Raw genomic sequence first — 19,679 nt, 5'->3', positions numbered from 1 at the left:
TCGGGCATACATTTTCACCTTATACATTATACATTTTGATATGTCAACGCCCGTCAGCAGTTGAAGGTATTAACATAATTCAAATTACTAGAAGTAGTCACACCCATAAAATTAAAAATTACAATTAAAAATTTAAAGTTGGACGACCGCTTAGAACTAATCGTTGGTCTGGCCGATGCCACCCTGACATTCACTGGAAGAATGTTGAGGAAACGTAGTCTATACAAAAAGGAGCTATCTTACAAACACTTGTTCGTGCAATAGTTGAATATTGCTCTCCAGTTTGGGATTCGTACCAGATAGGATTGAAAATTAGAGGACAACCAAAGACGAGCAGTGGGTTTCGATGCAGATACATTTAGTAAGGTGCTCAGGCAACTGCAGTGGCAGACGCTGCGTCGTGGTATGGTTTACTCTTCTTAGAACAGTGAACCAACATATTGCTCTCGCGAGAAGTTAGATTCGATGAATACCTGCAACCCTTCTTATGCTGAACCATTCGAGAGTGGAACAGGAAAAGGAGGAAATTACAGTGGTACACAAGCTACCCTCCGCCTCCATAAGGTGGCTTGCGGCGTATAAATGTAGAATGCTGTTTCTCATGAAGACTGTTCCATGGTCTGGGACTCGAGCTTAGACTTACGTTGCTTCTGAACAAAACAGTTATCAGCGCGTGACTGCAAAACACGTCCATGAGCAGCCCGATAAAGGCTTCTTCCGTCGTGTGAGAAGTGCCGCCTGCGTGCCACCGAACGAGACGACGCCGGGCGGCCCCTCTGAGAAGCTGCGCGTGTCGAGCTAGCGGTGCGTCAGTCGAGGCGCGGACGCGTGCGGCCGGGTTGACGCGGCCACCGCAGCGCGCCGCGGCTGACCGCCTTGGCTGCGTCCCGGACGCGGCGCTCGCCGTGTACCGTTGCCCGCCGCATCTGGGTCACCCAGGCAACCAGCCAGCAGGGGCTGGCCTCGTGCCTTACCGACCGCCGCCCATTGTTACGCCCACACTTGCTCCCATACAGGTTCTGCCGCCGCTGCGCCACCCGGCGTGCGTGCTCCGGCTGGACGTGCGAAAACATCTGCTGCGAAGAGGAGCTCCTTGCCCAGTACAGCAGACAAATTACCAAGATAATGACTGATCCTGCAGTTTATCACAAGAATCCGGTTCCGAAGAAAGCAGGTGCTGACAAGTGCGAACATTACCCAAACTCCACTTCACCTCTTCAATAGTTAAAATTAATTTTGCATGTTTTTTAAAAGTAAAAGGCCAAAAGCTGTCTTTCTGATAAATAATACACTTCCACTACCCAAAACATTTTAAGCCTAACGCCGCTGATGTTCGGTGAAGTGGGACGCAGGTTCGAAAGGCTCTGAGCACTATGGGACTTAACATCTGAGGTCACCAGTCCCCAAGAACTAAGAACTACTTAGACCTAACTAACCTAAGGACATCACAAACATCCATGCCCGAGGCAGTATTCGAGCCTGTGACCGTAGCAGTCGCGCGGTTCCGGACTCAAGTGCCTAGAACCTCTCGGCCACAACGGACGGCCACATGTTAGGGACAGAAAAAATCGACCGATTAAAACCCATATCAGTATTTTAGTTCTGAATAATCAATAATCAGTATTTTCGGCATTTGTTGCTTCTCGGATATAACAGGTGTTTCAAACAGATGTTTCTTTTTGTGTTTTACTAATAACCGAATAATAAAATGAAATATCAATTAGCCACAGCAGTAGTGCTAAAAGTTTTCTTTTTTAACCAACCCTTTTTAAGATAGGAGTAGCTTTTGTTTGTCCAATTTCCACTGGTTTGAAACATTGCGTTATCACGGCAAATGAGAAAAGCCATTAGTTATATTTTAGTAACAATGCGACAGAAACGAGCAACAAACAAATGGCATAAGAACTGGTACAACATTGCTGAGCCAATACTGTACCAGTCGCCGTATGTTATGCCTTAAGGTACACGTGTGCGTGTAGTGTCCAAGAGTTGCCGCCAACTGCTCTATACAGTGAAACTTCCTGGCAGATTAAAACTGTGTGCCCGACCGAGACTCGAACTCGGGACCTTTGCCTTTCGCGGGCAAGTGCTCTACCAACTGAGCTACCGAAGCACGACTCACGGCCGGTACTCATAGCTGTGAGTACCGGCCGTGAGTCGTGCTCCGGTAGCTCAGTTGGTAGAGCACTTGCCCGCGAAAGGCAAAGGTCCCGAGTTCGAGTCTCGGTCGGGCACACAGTTTTAATCTGCCAGGAAGTTTCATATCAGCGCACACTCCGCTGCAGAGTGAAAATCTCATTCTGCTCTATACAGTAGTCGCTGGACACCGGTTGTGTAGCACAATGGCACCAATCATAGTCTGTAAATATGTTTTCGGAGTGACATAGCACTGAAGTACAGTGCTTCATTTGCCTTAACAGATTAAAGATTTGTCTGCCATTTCTACCAATCAATAAAAGAGGAAGGAAATTATGGTAACAGTAATAATTAAAAATTTAGCAAGAATTCATTCACAGTGTACAGTAAAAGTAGGAGGTAGCTGATCTGTCACCTGTGTCAACGTAATTAGCCTTTCTCTGCTTATTGCGTTTGTAAGTGGACAAATTAACATGAAAAACAAAGTTCTACAACCTGAGCTTTCACTCTTTACTACTAACTATTCGTGATGCCCAAACAGTGCTATGATCCCTGATGGAGCAGAGTTTCAAGAAGTTAGCATGAATAGCAGAATACTGGTGAGCTTTTGTATTATTCCACCACTTATCACTTTTCGAGAAAAGCAGCAAACGATGGAAGGAATAAGTTTTATTTTATTTGCCTATTTAATTTAATGTTTTGGTTCCATGTATTTTGAAGCTCAGAGTCATAATTTTTCAATCTTTGCTCGATATATATGTTTAATACCGGAAATAATAAGAATAAAAAAACCGAAACTAGGTTATTTCAGAAATCTGTTATTTTTCAGCTGTTTTAATAGTCAGGTTAACCTGACGTGGAAAAATACCGATATAACCGAACATCGGTCGTTTCAGCTATCCCTAACACATGTATCCCACGAACCTAACTAGATCCATATTTTCACGTGAAACTAGAGCTTTCAGAGTTACATTTTTAATTTTAGTACGATTTTATCAAGATGGCAATATGGAACAAAAGATGAAAAAACCAAAACACATTTATTCTCTTGACAACGAAAATCAGGAAATATCGTACACATGTTTTCAACATAATATTTGAAGATGGTTTTGACATACCACACACCAAAGTCTTGCACATTCCATAAAGTTGTCTAGGAAATATAAGGCCCACTACATACAAAATATGTGCAAGCCAGTAGAATTACTGAGGGGTGAGGAAATGTTTCAAGGCAATGTTTTTGATGAATAAGAAAACACACTTAGTCACTTCAACCATTCTTATAATGGATAAGGTGTTCCTTCGATATGACTTTCGTGAAATAAACACACTGTATCACACAGAAACACACGCCGCCTTTTTTAATACCTCACAGCGTTCTGCATATCGACCCCACGGTCTATAGAATTTTTTTCCAAGTTCCGAAGGCATCTCGTTTTATGTTAACACTAGACGGAAATTTGATATAGACGTCCCGACGCTCAAAACTGCACATTCCTTTAGTGGGACATGCGTGACCCATCGACCACGAAATGGTTAATAAGCCATGATTGCGAAATACAATTTACATAAATTCCTTGCAGAAGAATGGAAAGATTGGTGGAAGCCGATCCAGGGGAAGACCACTTAGGACTCCGAGGTAACACTGGCTCTAAGCCTTCTCTTAGCAGAATCGTTGATAAAGGTAAACCTATCTTTATAGCATTTATAGACTTAGGGAAAGCTGTTCAAAATGTTGACTGGAATATACTCTTTCAAATTCTGAAGGTAGCAGGGGTACAACAGGGAACTAAAAGCTATTTATGACATGTACAGAGACTCACAGCAATTATAAGAGTCAAGAGACATGTAAATGATTGGTTGAGATGGGAGTGAGACACCTCCGATATTATTCAGTAAGTATAGTGAGGAAACTATAAAGGAAACCAAAGAAAACTTTGGAGGACGGATTAAAGTTCAGGGAGGAGATTTAAAAACTTTGAGGTTTGCCCATGACATTGTAATTCTGTCAGAGACAGCAAAGGATTCAGAAGAGCAGTTGAATGGATTGGACATTGCTTTAAAAGGAGAGTATAAGATGACGACCAACAGAAGCAAGACATGGGTAATGGAATGTAGTCGAAATAAATCAAGTGATGCTGAGGGAATTAGATTAGGAAACGAGACATTAAAATTTGTTTCGCTATTTGGGCAGTAAAATAACTGACGATGGCCGAAGTACAGAGGATAATGGCAAGAAAAGCGTTTCTGAAGAAGAGAAATTTGTTAACATCGAAAATAGATTTAAGAATAAGACAGAAGCTTTTGAAATTTGATGCGCCAGAAGAATTACTGAAGAACAGATGGGTAGGTCATGTAATTAATGAGGAGCTGCTGAACAGAACTGGAGAGAAAATGAAGACTAAGGAAGGACTCGATTGATAGAACACATTATGAGACATCAAGGGATCACCATTTTAGCATCGAAGGAGAGACTAAGAGATGAATACAGTAACACAAAGAGATGAATACAGTAAGTAGGTTCAAAAGGATGTAGGCTGCAGTGGTTATTCGGAGATGAAGGTGCTTACAGAGGATAGAGTAGCATGGAGAGCTGCATCAAACCAGACTTCGGAATGAACACCACAACAACAACAGTTTACCATAGGAGAATGCAATTTGCGGTTTACGATTGCGACGCACTTTAATTGCCTGAGGAAACTGGTATACGCAATCTAACGAGTGTAGCAGAAATATCTAAAACTTGTTTCCTGTAGCGGATCTTGAAACAGAGTCGTAGAAGACAACAGCGCACAACATGGGATCCTGATAATGGTAGAGAAACTCCAAAGCTGTGGACGCACACTGAATCTAATGGATATAAGGACATATCACCGCCTTAACGCCACGTTGTCATTCTTCTATTAGAGCGAAATCGCGACATCCAACAAGTGACTGAGAGATACCCTTTCATTCTAAGGTATATTCATTCATCTCATCTAGAAACAAGAAAAAAAAACTTATCTATTTTCCACGGGATCCATAGTCTTTTAAAACTGTTTGGAGAGGAACATTTCCAAATTTTACTGTTTTTAATCATTACTATTCCAACTGTCACATGTAAGATTTCGTGACCACGCATTTGAAAAAAGTATTCTGACACACATAAATGCGTATTTTATGATGTATAAGAGTATAGCATGAAATTATTATTTCTGCAAATCACTTTTTATTTTTTCAGATGCACAGGCACGAACACTGTACTTGAAAAAATGACCATACGGCTAAAATTTTAATCAAGTCAATTGAAAAAGGCACGCAAAGTCGAAAATATTGTCCTCCTAAAGTAACAAGTAGAGAAACAAAAACCCGATGTATGTAAACTCGATGGGAACAACCTAAACTCTTCTCTATCGAAATTTAGCAATAAGCGAGAAAATAACAATGCACGACAACGTACACAACAAACAAAAAGAGTATGATTAACGCCAATACTGGAAGATAAGGTCCATATAGCCCACCGTTATACTTGACGAAATTCAATCTTATAACAAAAATGCTGAATGGTACAACAATAAGAGAACAACAACAAACGCCGTTAACATCACCGGATGCAGGTAACATTAAGAAGTAGGCAAGTCAACAATAGTTCACTCTCAAGTAATTTACCACTCTTCTTCACATTTGTGTAGCAGTAATCTATATGTTTCTATCTATTGAACTCGCACAGTTGTTATGAGATGTTCTTTTTCTGGATATGAATTGAGCAAGTGAAAGAAACAGGGAGAAAAAGGACAGGCGAACATTCAATGGTCTAATAAGGGTGAACTGAGGCAATTATAAGGAGATCGGTAAGATAGTATTAGAAATACATTGTACCTTATAACTGCATCAGAAAGATAGGTCACAAAATAAAATGAACCACTACTACAACTATGCCTGTTTTGAATTTTACCCCTGTTTTACTTTGTCCTTACATACAACACTCTCGCGTCACCTAAACCCATTTATTCCAAGTTCAATCGTTGTTTTGTCATTACAGCAATGAATTGCTGTCTACGATTATGCGTAACTGTTTACGTGTTTCGTCTAAAAACTAACACCCCGAATTTCGTTTCTTATATGATTGTGCACTACCCCTTTCTTCGTTCTACCCAGTGTTCGGATAGTGGTGTCCTGTCGGTGTTTATATGCGTAGACTCTGTGAAACATTAGCAAATCCACGTCCTTCACTCCGCCTTTTTGGCGAGAGAAAGTGACACACGGCAGAACACGGTATGCATTGTTAAGCGCCCACTCCGAATGGGACTCGTTACCAGTTAAGTCCTTGGCAGCAAATCACACGTACAGTGGTTTCACAATTGTATTTCACGCACGTACTTGTGTCTGTTGGTGGCAAATGGTAGCCGGCCTCCTAATCCAGAGGAGACCATACTTTGTGACAGAAATGGTACGGTATTAAGTGAGTGGTTCGTCAGAAGTTGACCGTAGAAATACATCAAGAGCCCGATCACAATCACTGAATAAATTAAGAGCCAGTATATGTAATTTCCTTGACTTCCCAAGGTACCCAGTGCAATGGATAACACTGGAATGTCTAGTGGCCCTATGTCATTATGATTACCACAACATCATAATTATCGTGTTAGTAGCAGGTAACTTGACTTGTGACTATCAAGCACGCCTGCGCCTTAGTTGTGTTTGTTAATTTGGAATTTTAAAGTCTAGGGGCATGAATTTAGTTGGCTTCTTTGAACGATAAAGATGTGAGCTCAACTGTTGGCCGAGATACAATCTGTGTGGCAAGTCAAATCCCGACTTCTAAAATGAAGAAGTTTCTACCAATAACTAGACACGTTCGTTCAGACAAGCTGGAAGAATTTTTACGGGCGAAATCGATGGCAGAGCTCCAAATAGCAGACGATAATACCGAGGAGGTGCAAGAGGTGTTTTCAAAAGTTCTCAAGAAGCGTTTCTGTGTCGTCGTCGTCGGGTCCTCTACCAACAAGAAAGACTGCACAAAGTTCTTCAGCAGTGTTTGATCCTATTCTCTAAGAGCCGCAATTGTTGCGAAATGTACAGCGGAATGACATGCCACGCTTTAGACGTAAGAGATGCTCCTACTTCAAAAAATGGCAGCCCAGTGACAAGCTGTCTTTCAGATGTACTCAGAAGAGTGAGTGAGGTAAACAAGCTTCCGAATGTATCTTTTTGAATGATGATTCAACTTCTTGTGTTTCTGAGCAGGCTGTGTAGTTGTCTGAAATCGTAATGAGGTCAAAAAGTGGTATTAAAAGCCTTAAAGATATGGAATGATGTAATGACTTTATAAAAAAGTGGATTGCGTTTCTGTTTCACGGAGCGAACCACGTGTGACAGATTACAGACTAGATGTAACAGAGAAATTCGTAATTACTCAGGTTCAGGATGTTCCGAACCTAAATTTCCAGCAAGACGGTGCAGTTGCCTCCAGCATTAGAACGACTGAGAAAGTTCATACCAACGCATGCCAATCTTTTTCGTGCAAATTTGTTAAGAATGTAGTCTCTAAGATAAAACTAGAAGGGGGTCAACGTTCTCTGGCAACGAATCAGTGCAGCTTTGAATGGTGCGCTTGTGTAGACACACTTACCCTGTTACTGTGTAATAATTTGGCATATTTTCGGAAATAATAGTAGTGTGTTTTCATTATTTACATATGCAATGAGAGCTAGTGAGAATCCGCACAGCTCACTTTTGCTTTCAAATCCATGGATCCAAACGTTTAGGTTATGTGGCAGTAAAATGAGGCTTTCTGGACTTCTTAAAATGTAAAACTGCTATAATTTATCCTGCTCTCGCACTCGTCACCACCCCATAGCGATTATTTTATTTGTGTGGTCCTCGATCAATGCACACATTTTTAGTTGACGCTGTTTCGGTAACATGGGGATTCCGAACTTAATGTCCACATCCGACAGACGGATTACTATTAACGGCGTCGCATACCCTCACACAATGAGACATTGCATATTAATTTATAACTTAAGCTAGTGGCCAGGGGACTACTTACTAGTTGGGACTAGTTACTAGTTTTGAATGAACTGTGACAGAAGCCAGAACAACAAAGGACTGACGTACTAAGATATGAACTGAAACTATGAAATAGTGCATTGATAATGGCTAGGCACTCGGCGAAATCTAGATTTGCGTTAAGGAAGCCTGAAAGGAAAGGACGACTGAATGTTGTGCTCCATCATTTTGAAAGACATATCACAGTCGTTGAGTACATTCCACATTCCTGATGAAACTTTTTTTTTTACGAACGGGCTTCGGACTGTTCATCTGCTAGTCAACCTGCACCACACCCGAATGCGGTAACGATCTCAGGCAGACAGGCAGTTTATTGAGCTGTTTATTCCAACAGCGTCAGATCGTATGTAGAACTTTTATCACCGGAATTTGGTGGCGAGATTGTGCACCAGTTGCATTACAGCGTCCTCGTTGCTCCTTCACAGTCTAAGCCCGTAGGAAACGTTGATAGTAATCACTTCACCGCCGGACAGTGGTATTAAATTGAACGGCCTCGTTAAGGCATTTCTGGTTGACTCGACTGTGCGGCAACTAGTTTTCCCCTCTCCTTTCCTTTCACTTCCTCGCGCCATATTTATAATCGTGTTCAACATAAATTTCTCCACTTTGCCCTACTCAGTACTGCCTATTATGAACAGAAATAGGTGAACTATCCGCAGGAAAATTCTACATTAGGCACAGTGTTGACAACTTGAGCGGCCACACTCCGTAACTACAATCGTTTCCTTTACGGTTGCCCCATATGCGTACACCCAAAAGGCTGATATATAATGAAGAGTTCAATTATCATCAATTATGCATCTTGTCTCCTTCCGTCTAAGGCAATGTCCGAATAAGGAACAGAAGTGTCGGTAACAAACTCAGGTCTTACGCATATTAGGTAGCAATAAACTTCGCTAATGTGTATTTCCATAGAAAGAGAGCTACAGGCAGTTAAACCTAAGCAGTTAAAGTCTATTTCTACGTGATAAAGTGCTGTGAATGGGTAGGTCGTGCATGCCATCTTTTTTCACAATAAATGTATTACGAGAAACAGCAATCTCGAAACACTCTCGAAGTAGTTATCCACAAACATTAAAGTATCTGTAAAACTACTCACGTTCCACGACATGGATGGCACGCAGACCAGAACATACCTGGAAATAAAAGAAAAAAATCATAGTATTAGTACAGCTGCACCAACTAAAATGATCGTTTTCTTCCGCACCATTATCACAAAATAGGATATGTTCTACAAGGTAAGAAATCAGTTATACATTCTGTGTTGTACAAGGAATATTGTAAAGTAATTAGAAGACAAACTTGCAGTAATAAAGATGCAAAATAGTAGTCGTACCTTAACGCCAGTGATCTTTAATTTTTTGTCCCAAAATGGATTCAACAATAAATAATAATATCCAAGAAACAATAGAAAGTAAAAGCGGTATAAGATTCCATGACACAAAAATTTTGTGGGAAACCTAAGTAGTAGCAGAACTGAGAATAATGACGTACATGATCTCCTTTTAGTAATGTTACAGGAGATTATCGAAAGCGGAAAATCATCTGACATTGACTGGCACAGGCGGCAAAAAGCTTCCCTAAACGAGAAGGGTGTGAGGCTATCACGCACTGTCTTGGAACTGAGGAAGTACTTTCCCAAAATGATCAGCGTTTTCAGGCACTTGACAACATTTGTTACGTTAGTATGTGTTATGGTGTCATACAGTCGTAATTTTTACTTGTCGTATTTCATCTCCTCTAAGTTTCTTAAACGCCTCACAACAGTTCAGATAGAAAATAATTTCAATCAATTTATTTCTCGTGGACCACAATTCTTCACTTACTGATAACGTTAATTTCTGTTCTTAGAATACAGAATCAGCACTGTACAGCGCAAGACGGAATAGATACTAGGATACGTAGAGCAGGTGTGCTGACTGTGATAAACTTCTAATATACCTGTTGTCAACAGCATTCGTTAAATCGCCGCTGAGTGGAAAAGAACACTATATACAACTCAAAAATATTTAATCAAATTCTTCTCCCTCAAAGTTGTCTTCGAATGCCTAAATAAGTCACCATCCTATTGTGGTACGTTCCATAAAAATTAAAACATATTCTTCCGGTAAAGTTAATTTCCGTCTCATCCAGAAGTCAATATATTCAAATCAGGAGCAACTGTTTCTTTAGCTTTCAATCTCTAATAAACATCTGATAAAACTGAACTCAATTGAATTTTAGTACCATGACGTTATGTATTACGATAAAAGTCTCGGGGAAAAGACAGGGACAGTACGTGAGATTTAATATAAGGGACGAAGCCCTTGGGCTCGTTTCAGTTTGTGACCAGATATTCGAGAGCGTGGCCCGTCTTCAGAGGCGCCACGCGTTCTCCCGATGATTAGCCGTTACATGAATAGAGAATAATATAGTTTCTGTAATAACAAAGACTTATTTAAACATATGATAAAACACGAAAAACGGCTTGTACATTGGGTTGGCGACTATAGGCAGCTAAAGACTGTCACGGCTAGTTTCTTGACACTCGAGTGTGTGAGGGTTTCTATTCTCAACGCCAATCCTTATGCTAAATCTTTTTGTATTTTTACGTTTCCTTGTCGTACCCAAAGTATGCAACTTGTTGTTTGTGAGTTATTTCTCAATGTTTTTCTTCAGTCACGAAAAGAAGAGTGAAGCGTTTGTGATAAGTGGTTACGGACTAGTAAATGTTTTGGTCACGATACTAAGTGTATACCGCCGGGTACCATCTGCCTTACATATTAGCATTCTTCGTGTCAACTACCGGTTAACGCTTCATGACACTGAGTAGTTCCAAAGTTCCTACATTACACACGTGGAGTAACTGCAAAGATAACTTTCCTATTCCCCAGATATATTGCCAGATAAACACGTCTGGATGTTACTGTCCTTCAAAGTTCCAATGGTTTTTGGATATTTATTGATTTATGTATTTATTTGCTCCCATTTACAAACGACGTCCCACCTTGTTACTAAGGTAGGTCGTACTTTCACAATACGACCTATTTGTTATTTCTAATTTTTAATAAGGGTTAATAATGCTGCAGCTTTAAATACTTGTAGACTTAAAAGTAATTAAAAAAGGAAACCCTTAAAATTAACGATTTATGATTTTAGGACTTTAGGAAGACGGAAGAGGCTATGACATATTTTATCTTTAAGACGTATTAAAAATTGGGCAAATTTTTTCTAAAATAAACGTGATTCTTGCATTTCAGAAGAAGATTTAAAAAATAATAAACATTTGTGAACAAAATTTTGTAAAACTGAAGTATAAACCAAAACTGTATTTTTAGGAAGAAGAAAAACAGGAGGCAGGAAAGGTGATAATGGAAGAACGTTCCTTCACCAGGTGTGTATGTCAGTGAGTGTCTTGGAATTGTCCATCAAGTCTCCAGCCGCCAATCAGAACTCTTCATATAAATCTAACACCTACCCTAGATTTCATAATAACTAAACCCTAACCTTTAACCATTCTATTTACAATATGTAGTCAGTATGAGAAGAAATAAAAACTTTGAGGTTCGCCGATGACATTGTAATTCTGTCAGAGACAGCAAAGGACTTGAAAGAGCAGTTGAACGGAATGGACAGTGTCTTGAAAGGAGGATATAAGATGAACATCAACAAAAGCAAAACAAGGATAATGGAATGTAGTCTAATTAAGTCGGGTGATGCTGAGGGAATTAGATTAGGAAATGAGACACTTTAAGTAGTAAAGGAGTTTTGCTATTTGGGGAGCAAAATAACTGATGATGGTCGAAGTAGAGAGGATATAAAATGTAGACTGGCAATGGCAAGGAAAGCGTTTCTGAAGAAGAGAAATTTGTTAACATCGAGTATAGATTTAAGTGTCAGGAAGTCATTTCTGAAAGTATTTGTATGGAGTGTAGCCATGTATGGAAGTGAAACATGGACGATAAATAGTTTGGACAAGAAGAGAATAGAAGCTTTCGAAATGTGGTGCTACAGAAGAATGCTGAAGATTAGATGGGTAGATCACATAACTAATGAGGAAGTATTGAATAGGATTGGGGAGAAGAGAAGTTTGTGGCACAACTTGACCAGAAGAAGGGATCGGTTGGTAGGACATATTCTGAGGCATCAAGGGATCACCAATTTAGTATTGGAGGGCAGTGTGGAGGGTAAAAATCGTAGAGGGAGACCAAGAGATGAATACACTAAGCAGATTCAGAAGGATGTAGGTTGCAGTAGGTACTGGGAGATGAAAAAGCTTGCACAGGATAGAGTAGCATGGAGAGCTGCATCAAACCAGTCTGAGGACTGAAGACCACAACAACAACAGTCAGCATGTAATTTTTCTTCTTGTATATAGAATTATTTTCATTTAAGGTCGTATCGGGACTAGTATCATCACATGATTCCATGTCGCAACCAGTGCTGTTTTCCACACTGTGGATGGCTTCCTGTCCTTGCATATAGGCACGTTGTCTGGCTTGACATACTCCCTATAAATCGCTTTGGTTATATTCTCAGTGAGTGAGTTTAACATGGTCCATTGGTCTTCGTCTCAGAGCATTGCATGTACGGGCTCTTGAATATTGTTGAGTGTAATGTGTGTTTGATGTTGGTATATTGTCCGCAGAGAAATACGATGTGTTCTTCCCCGAGACTGGAAGCATATAGGATACTCGGATGTACAAAGCTTGCTGTTACGCAGATGTGGCAAGCCAATATATGAGACACACGTTCAAAGTCTTTTTGATTTGATGACTGTATAATGCTGACTTGCCACTAAATCTGGCCAAGTAGTGCTCCTATATCCCTGCACAGATTCAAGTTAGTGTTCCGTTATGTATTAGTTTTATACTTTATGGATTACCTCATGAATTTGATGTACATTTTAAAAACACTAGACAGCCATCTGCAACGTTTATAGGTGTACACGAGAAATATAATACAACCGCCTAAATGAGTAACAACAGCCACAAACTTGCGCTGAAGGCTGCAAATAAGCTTGGCATTCGAAATAAGGTCCGAAAAAGATAATATGTAACGAGTCATATCTCAAAGATCTTATTTATATAGGAGAAAGAATTTCTTCTTCACGACTTGTAATTCAGCAACCATTATTACATTTGTCGTCATATCGCACCGAACGCTAAGTTGCATTCGTATAGCTGATTCTGTCATTACCTGACACGGAAATATTTGGTTCTCCTCTCCACAAACATTTTTTAACAGTAACCTATGTAGTTGACAGTCCGTGTCGACACATCCATGTAAAAGCAGAATAACTGCCACATCAGTTAACAGGCGATGACTCCTGCGCTGTTCCCTCAATTAAAAAATTGAACAGAAAAAAAAGTCAGAACCACAGATAATCATAACCCGCATAATAAAACTAATTTGTTGTGACGCCAGTCCACAATCCAATTTGTATAATTATTTTTGTTTCGAAAATGTCGTAAGATTTTTTGTTTTTGTTTTCATGCATCGACCGTTAAATTACAATAAATCCTGTTTCACACAACAAGTCGTTCATGTTTCTCCGGGCGTGTATCATGCAATGTGAGATATTATTTAAAGAATACAAATCTTGCAAATAACTAAATACTGTCTTCGTTATTGGTTCCGGTTACTTCTCCTTACTAATGTGTGCAGCAGAAAGTTTACGTTCCTTCGTTGCGTAAGTTTCGTTTCTTCACAGAATCCGCTCTTCTTACTAGATACCGAGATATTTTTGTGACCAGGGATGTATCATATTGCCACATTGAAACTTACATTAGCCCCACGTGAGAGAAACTTCTACGCAGCTAGTTTGCAAGCAATATAGAATTTTATCTGTGTTTCCTGTCTGGTTTGTTTTCGTGTTGACTTCTGAGGAGCAGGTGAAAAACTAATCCCACATTTTCTTACAACCCTTGTAGCTACATCTTTTGAACTTGACACCCATACTATTTAGCGCACCATTCCAGCAGCTGATACTAGTATGTGCAAAGTCGATTCGTATGTAGAGTTTACTTGAAAGATGTACCAGCAAGCAACGTAGAAATAGACAGTGTAATAAAATTACTCAGCTGGACAAGTGTAAGGTATTTTACCCTTGCCGACAATGAAGCAGAGTGACATTCCATAATTTATTTTTGTTATTAACGTTACAGTAGCCGAGGTAACCAGGAACAACTAACGAAGCGCTTTCCCAGTCACGTCGTATTTGTAAAATTACAGATGCAATAACACAGTAATTCTGGTTTTAAGATAGTTTACTTTTGACTGAAACTCAAGCGAAATTTTAAGGAATAGAATTCAACAATGAGAATTTTGTAACTATGCAGACTGTGAAAATACGTAGAGCAGAGACTATATAGGAAGTAACATTATACAAAATCAAATTAAACCACTTTTAAAGAGGGTGTGAAATACACTGAAAAGCTTCTATTGCAAACAGACTTTGGTAACACAACGTAAGTTTAGGATTTAGCAAGTTAGATGTTAATTATATTCATCAGCTTTGGATAACTAGGAAAAATATGGAACGAAAACCATAAGATACAAGATACAGTTTTAGAAAAACTGCAGACTACACTCGACGGAAGGAATACACATCGGGATTGCTTACTGGATTACGCTTGTATATTAAAAGTGCAGCGTCAATCTATTCAGTACAAACGGTAGATACTTGTACTGAATCTTCGTAAAAGTACAATTTACATCAGAACTATTCGCAGGTCTTAGTTTAAGTTCGTTGCTTTCATATTGCAATAACGCAGATTGCCATTAACATCCACTGCTCTATTTAAGTATTTAGTAACGTTCAGACCTGGTTGTCATTGTTTTTATGTCTAAGGTAAATACCCTCTTCGAAACATTTGAAGTAACACATCTCAACTGAAGTTTCCCATTTGAAAAAAATTTTCACACACATAAGGGCAAAGTCGTATTTTGGATAAGCCACGCCTTATATGAACAACATATGGTTAAAAATTATTGCAAATTTGACAACAACGATTTGTCCTCTTTAGTCCCGTGGGTTCACGTGCGTGGACGCCGGGATTTCACTTCGTAAAATTAATAAACGATTTCCACCAGCCGAAGACCTGTAATACACAATCGTGTAGGCTGCGTAGGTTCCGTTGTTGCCGCTAGCTCGCACCAAGTGAGTCGGCAAAAAGTGTCTATTAATTTTACGATGTGGAACCTCGGAGTCCACATACGTATGTGTCTGCACGGACTGAAGAGGATGAACAATACTAGCGAAATTGCAGCGTATCGTCTGGCCTCTTGGAACTGCTGCATCATTCATAATGCAAGCCATTTTCTTAGTCAGCGGTGTCCGTAAAAACAACGCCCACTACGCCGTACCCAGCACCCCATAGTGGGAAGTAGTGCGTCACATTTCCCGAAATGTATCGCATCACAGTTTCTGAGCACTCGAACACTACGATAGTCATGCTAATTAGCAGGTAGTATGTTCCCTGCAAACTCATAACAGACGGACACTTTAAAAGAAATTTTCACACAGATAAGGGCAAAGTTGTATGTTTGTTAAGCCACGCCTTATCTCAACAAAATATTGAAAAATTGAAAATTAATCAAATTTGAGAACAAAGATTTAATACAGACAGTATCTGTACTAAACATATTACAGATCCAACTGAGTCGAAAATGGTGTCGTTATTATCAGACGACTTCTAAAACCTGTGAATATTTACTTACAGGTAGGTGAATGTAGTATCTTCACGTATCAGACCGTAAATCCCAAGGATTAACTCCGAAACCAGTTTAATAATGTCTTTCCTAGCGCTTCCAGCCTGTTAAATTCTTGAAAACTTTTTATGCTTACAGGATAAAATATTAGTCTTCTTCTTCTTCCGTAATTCAAGAATTAGGTCATTGTCTGTTACCATGCTAAAGTCAACCGCATACAAGACTATGCTGTTCGCTTTGGAAAAAGGTCCATAAAACTCTTTTCATGTAAAGTTACGATGCTGTTCTCTCATAGGTCCATCACAGGCTATAGTTGAACCTCCAGAGTCTCGTTCTTATTGCCGGCCAATTCGTGAGAAGCGCTGGACTGTTATCTTATGGCTAGCTACTTCAGTCGAATCGCTACTCCAGTCGAAACTGCGAAACTAGAGATTTAGAAACGTAATCCTAAAGAAGGGATTAAATGCGCAGCCACACTTCTCGATTTGATGCAAGAATTTGAAAATCGATTTCAACAGTTTCTTAAAAATAATCAAATGTTTTGTATTTCTGCAACACCTTTTACAAACAGTATGGGTACGTTGCCAGAAGATTGTCAAATGGAATGTCAAGTGAAAGAAAGATTTTATCATGTTTCTTTGTTGGACTTTTGCAAAACATAGCTGCCCAGAGACAAAATAATATCCCTTGCCGCAGTCATGCGTTATGTATGTCATCTTTGTTTGGATGCTTATACGCTTGTGAACAGTTATTTTGAAGTGTAAAGCACACAAGGAGTAAAAATAGAGCCAGAATCTCAGATGAGTATATTAAGAACACTTTGAGAATTGGAACCATTTCGATCTAACATGATATTGATACATTAGTTTTCAAATTCAAAGTCAAACATCACATTAATTTCAAATTTTTACAATTACACAAGGGTAAATTATTCGTGAAACCTCATACATAAAATTTCAAATTAACTGCATCTCGCTTTTTTAAGAATTAAAGAATCATAAATTGATAAATTCTAATTTACATAAATGCATTAACCACACACTTTTTTCTCGGCAGTTATTGTTAGTGTTAAGTATATTATGTGCTGTCTACAAATATTCGTCTTCTTCCAGTGCAGCCCAGGTAAACTAAAAGGTTGGACACCCCTGCTGTAGACTGTTTAGAACTGGCACTGGACGGTCATGGGTTGACACTCCGCCGCTTAAGTAAGCCATGGCAGTGAAGTCATGAAGCGTATGTGGACAACCAGCGCAACACAGGAAGACTGGTGGACATGCACCTATATGGCACTAACGTGGTTCTCCTCGCGCTGCGTGCTGCGGTCGTTCGCTCCAGCACGGGAACTCAGGATCTGTTTAGCTTGAGGCTCTCCTCTTCCTTGTTGTTGCTGTTGGCATATTTGTGAATTTTTGGAGGCTTCACAGAACAAGCTCTTCTACACAGCAAGGACTTTCGTGCCGTTGAATTTTACTTGGGACGTTAAAAAACGATTAGCACAACTTTTTTTTTTATTTTTTTATGTTCATTGGAACCATCTACTGAAAAACCGAATATGGATGTCTATGTACTTCTGCTGTCGTTCTGCCAGCTTCCGTTTTTGAGTAGCAAACCTTTCTTTGGGCGGGTATCATGGCGCTAACAGTGGACAACTGGATGAAGTTCGGCATTGGTGGTGAACTTTCTACCCCGTATGACCTCTCTTTCACTGCACTGAATAAGGCATAGTCGCTAGGAGGCAGATCCGACAAATATGGATGATGTGGCAGCACAGTAAACCCTAGTTCACGCACGGTGGCAATGGTCTGGAGACTGCCATATGGCGGTGCGTTATAGTGTCGGAACAGAACGCCACGGTCCCATTTTCCATGGCCGCGTTGTTGGGTGTGTCCGCGGAGTTGGTGTTGTGGTCTACAGTACAGACCACTGTTGAGAGTACAACTGCCATCGGTTTCTGCACTAATAGTCCCGGCCGTAACTTCTTCGGACGAGGGCTCCCACTATTACTCCACTTCATAGACTGGCGTTTCTTTTCTGTGGAAGAACCATGACACGCCGCCGGTGACCCGACGCTCAAAGAACTCAGCTGGATCTGCACTGCACTGTTGCACCTACTGTTGGAATGTCTGCACACGCTCCTGTTTCTGTGCTACACTGAGGGAATGTGGCACCCATTGTATACAACCCTTCTTCGTCTTCAAATTCTTATGGATGATAGTGTAGAGGGTTCGCCGCGATAGATCTGTTGCCTTCTCCTGTTCACCAAAAGTGATTGCCCTATAGCCCATTATCAAGTCACTGACACGCTGGACGTTTCTGGTTTGCGTGCAGTTGTTTGACGCCCAGTGCTTTAGCGTTTTCCTACACAGTCTCTGCCATCTATGAACTCTTGTTGCCCAACGACACAGGTCTTGGTGCTGTTTCCCCACATATGGGCAGTAACCTCTTGTGGATTTCTGACACAGTCACTCTCTCCCTCCAGAGAAAACCAGATAGTACGTTGATACACATACTTGCCTGCTTCCATGTTGTCTTATCGATGTCCACTACAGTATCCTCGCAAGCTGGAACAAGTGCTGCCGCCATTAGCCACCTATGGGAAGCAGCAAAACCATCTGGTGGCGGTAGAAAGTACTGAAGTCCATCTTCACACATACCTCGAATCACATTCAAACTTCTACTTTGCAGCAGCTGTATCGGGAGTGCCAATCAATACTGAACGAACTAAACATTATGTGGTCGCGGTTGCGCAATGCATGCTCCAATACGGCCGATTTCCCCACCTGTCCCAGCCTGCAATGCGTTTTTTGCTAGGTGATCCTGGTATTGATGGATCGTCCAGTCACTTCCGCACAGATTTTTCCACACGTACTGGGTGTGTAATGTGTTCCCAACACTGCAAGTGGGTCCCTTTTCATCTTTTGTCCATCTTAGATGTTCTCTGATCTTCTTGGTCGGACTGCAAGTAGTGTTTACGCCGTGTCTGCGTAATATACAGCCGATTCTCTCCGTCACCCTGGGGATGTTTGGCAGCAAGGTCGTATCAGATGTTTCTGCTTCCGACATGCTACGTGGTAAAGTGTTAGATTTAGTGACACTTCTTATGCAACGGGCGGAGTACCCGTCGTTCTTCACAAGATATTCGAGTTGCTGCATCTCGCGTCCAAGGTGCTGCGGCTCACATATTCGTCTTGTGCGCGTTGCAAGCACATTAATCACACCTTTTTTCTCCGTCGGTTGATGGTTTGTGTTTATACAGGGTGGTCCATTGATAGTGACCTGGCCAAATATCTCACGAAATAAGCATCAAACGAAAAAACTACAAAGAACGAAACTCATCTAGCTTGAAGGGGGAAACCAGAAGGCGCTATGGTTGGCCCGCTAGATGGTACTGCTAAAAGAGCGCCTTTGTCACAAAGCGAAAAAAGTGGTCCAACTAAAACATTCATATTTCTTTACCTACTACACGAATATGTAATAAAAAATAGGGGTTACTACACTCCTGGAAATTGAAATAAGAACACCATGAATTCATTGTCCCAGGAAGGGGAAACTTTATTGACACATTCCTGGGGTCAGATACATCACATGATCACACTGACAGAACCACAGGCACATAGACATAGGCAACAGAGCATGCACAATGTCGGCACTAGTACAGTGTATATCCACCTTTCGCAGCAATGCAGGCTGCTATTCTTCCATGGAGACGATCGTAGAGATGCTGGATGTAGTCCTGTGGAACGGCATGCCATGTCATTCCACCTGGCGCCTCAGTTGGACCAGTGTTCGTGCTGGACGTG

General features: G+C 40.6%; 1 protein-coding gene and 1 non-coding gene across 2 annotated transcripts in view; one reads left to right on the top strand and one right to left on the bottom strand.

The window, feature by feature from the left end:
• LOC126456677 (uncharacterized) overlaps positions 1–19,679 on the bottom strand; it is a 726,929-nt gene that overhangs the window by 220,427 nt on the left and 486,823 nt on the right. The gene's annotated exons all lie outside the window — the stretch shown is intronic.
• On the top strand, positions 2,161–2,235 carry Trnas-cga (transfer RNA serine (anticodon CGA)). Its single transcript has one exon. It is a non-coding gene; the product is annotated as a tRNA-Ser (tRNA).

Source organism: Schistocerca serialis, chromosome 2, assembly GCF_023864345.2.
Source record: "Schistocerca serialis cubense isolate TAMUIC-IGC-003099 chromosome 2, iqSchSeri2.2, whole genome shotgun sequence".
Taxonomy (NCBI): Eukaryota; Metazoa; Arthropoda; class Insecta; order Orthoptera; family Acrididae; genus Schistocerca; species Schistocerca serialis.
Note: the sequence above shows the minus strand (reverse complement) of the source record. Positions and strands in the feature narration are given on the sequence as shown.